Below are 2,908 nucleotides of genomic sequence, written 5' to 3' on the forward strand. Positions count from 1 at the left end.
AATTTTGGTATTTTTAAAAATGGCTGTAACTCGAAAAATTGAAGTTGTAATCAGCTCAAACTTGCTACACAGCATAAGTACATCAATATGTATCAGAAAATGTAATAAAAATTTGGAGTGATTTTTTGGCCATTTTTTGGAAAAAACCATGGGCTATAGTACAGGGATTTTTCAGAATTTTGACGTTTTCTTAAAATGGCCATAACTTTAAAAATTGAAATCGGAATCAGCTCAAACTTGCTACACAGCATAAGTACATCATTATGTATTAGAAAATGTAATAAAAAGTTGGGGTGATTTTGGAGCCATTTTTTGGAAAAAAAACCATGGGCTATAGTACAGGGATTTTTTCAGAATTTTGACGTTTTCTTAAAATGGCCATAACTTTAAAAATTGAAATCAGAATCAGCTCAAACTTGCTACACAGCATAAGTACATCATTATGTATTAGAAAATGTAATAAAAAGTTGGGGTGATTTTGGAGCCATTTTTTGGAAAAAAACCATGGGCTATAGTACAGGGATTTTTTCAGAATTTTGACATTTTCTTAAAATGGCCATAACTTTAAAAATTGAAATCGGAATCAGCTCAATCTTGCTACACAGCATAAGTACATCAATATGTATTAGAAAATGTAATAAAAAGTTGGGGTGATTTTTTGGCCATTTTTTGGAAAAGACCGTGGGCTATAGTACAGGGATTTTTTCAGAATTTTGACGTTTTCTTAAAATGGCCATAACTTTAAAAATTGAAATTGGAATCAGCTCAAACTTGCTACACAGCATAAGTACATCATTATGTATTAGAAAATGTAATAAAAAGTTGGGGTGATTTTGGAGCCATTTTTTGGAAAAAAACCATGGGCTATAGTACAGGGATTTTTTCAGAATTTTGACGTTTTCTTAAAATGGCCATAACTTTAAAAATTGAAATTGGAATCAGCTCAATCTTGCTACACAGCATAAGTACATCAATATGTATCAGGAATTGCAATCACTTCAGTTTTATTATTATCATTACATTCTAAAATCTTTTTCTAGTTATAATCTCAAAGTAAGCAACAGACAGCAGCAGAAGAGAAAAAGATTAAATTCCTCCGTATCACACGAGTAAGACTAATATTATAAACTAACATTACATCATTATTACGTACCACGTGTTACTATTTTTAGTTCATATCCTAGATCTGATAGCAGCAGAATTGATGTAACTAATGTCAGAATGCAGACCTGCTCAGCTTATGCTACTTCAATTTAACAAGAATATCATTGGGTATCATCCAATGATACCCAAGCACTATGTACCTCCCTGGCAGTTAGATATGAAGAATTGATATCGTATCTTAGAGGTATCAGTTTTAGCATTGTTTGTTAGAGATGAGTGCGTTAAGTCTGTGTTATAGAATTGTCAGAAGAGCAGTGAGGAGGTAAAGAGCTGGGGAGGACATGTTAGTCACTTCTGGGAGAAAATAGGTAAATTATAAACAACAACAATAAACAAGAACAATTACAACTATTTATTGTTTATTTTTGTTTTAATGATAGAGAGACTGAATGTCACACTACATGATGGTCCACATTTACATTTAACTGATGATGTCAGAAGTGCCAAGTGTCACTCAATCTCTTCTCCATTGTCAAAATACAATGCTGGACTAATTTATTATTCGTAGTAGATTGATAACTATAGATGAAATTTAATGATAATTTTTGATAAAACAAGTAATTCATGAATGAGATCTTTTCTTGGTATCCCTTCAGGACTGTTCCTCTCCTCTGTGCTTTACTTTGTTCCCTACTCTGTTCTATAAAACTTTTAATAATAATAATAATAATAATAAAGTACAGTGTAGCTTTGAGCTCCACCTATTGAATTACAACAATGGTTGCCCACTGGTGGGTTATGGGTAGCTTGAGCCTTTATTCATTGAGCTATGCCTTAATCCTCCAGTATAGAGATGGGAAAGTCATGCATTGGTGACTGGAATATTGATATCCCAAGAGTACATGGATATACTAAAAGAAAAGGAAAGTTTCAGCAATTATAATGCATTATAATTGTCAAGTTTTATTGTATTATTGTACATAAAATCACACTTTTATTAGTAAAATAATAATAATAACACTTTACAACATGGGGGCACAGCCCCCATGTTGTAAAATAAAAATTAATTGTAATACGCAATTAATTGCATAATAATTGCGTAAACCCCAGGTCATCCTATAATTGATTTCACCCATGTGCGATATCGTAAGTGTAAGTGTATGTAACATAAGTGTGTAAGTGTATCATTTATAGAGCACTTCCTGTCGTAACATATAAAAACAATGATAAGTATAGGTTATACAACTCTGTGTTAGTATCTATGGCCTTATCATACCTCGGGCCTACAGCTAGCCCTCGGTATGATAAATGCCATAGATACCTCCCCTCGTTGTATAACCTATACTTATCATTGTTTTTATTGTGAATAAAAACGCAATATGACGTATTTCCGGTGAAACACGCCTCAGAACATCCGGTCGGACACGACGGACAGCCATGTGTAATTGTGTACAGTTAGGGTACGAAAATAATTATGGCTGAACGTCCAGATCCGTCGACAGAGCAGATAGGTCTTCTTGATGAGGCTGAGGAAGATGAGAATTGGTTAGTTACCTTTTGTGCCCAATATGTAGTTAGATATGTAGATCTATGGTATTTGCATTTTTGACACAAACGCGGCTTGCCATACTGGCGGCAGGCCAGTTCAGTTTCATCTGACCTATTGATTTTTTGTTATAACTTTTGATAAACATAGAATTTAGAAATTTTGTTTGCACTATTAGAATCGCTAGGTCCTTCCCATCCTTAAAGGCCTCCATACACTAGGCAACATGTTGCTAGCAACTTCTGTGGTTACTTTGAT

General features: G+C 33.6%; 1 long non-coding RNA gene across 1 annotated transcript; it reads left to right on the forward strand.

Moving 5' to 3' along the window:
- Positions 1-967: 967 nt before the first annotated feature.
- LOC109584474 (uncharacterized) lies at positions 968-1,819 on the forward strand. The gene is made up of 4 exons (XR_002186030.1): positions 968-1,109; positions 1,173-1,348; positions 1,403-1,472; positions 1,545-1,819. It is a non-coding gene; the product is annotated as an uncharacterized LOC109584474 (long non-coding RNA).
- Positions 1,820-2,908: the final 1,089 nt, after the last annotated feature.

This window comes from Amphimedon queenslandica, unplaced genomic scaffold (genome assembly GCF_000090795.2).
Source record: "Amphimedon queenslandica unplaced genomic scaffold, v1.1 AMPQUscaffold_13207, whole genome shotgun sequence".
NCBI lineage: Eukaryota > Metazoa > Porifera > Demospongiae > Haplosclerida > Niphatidae > Amphimedon > Amphimedon queenslandica.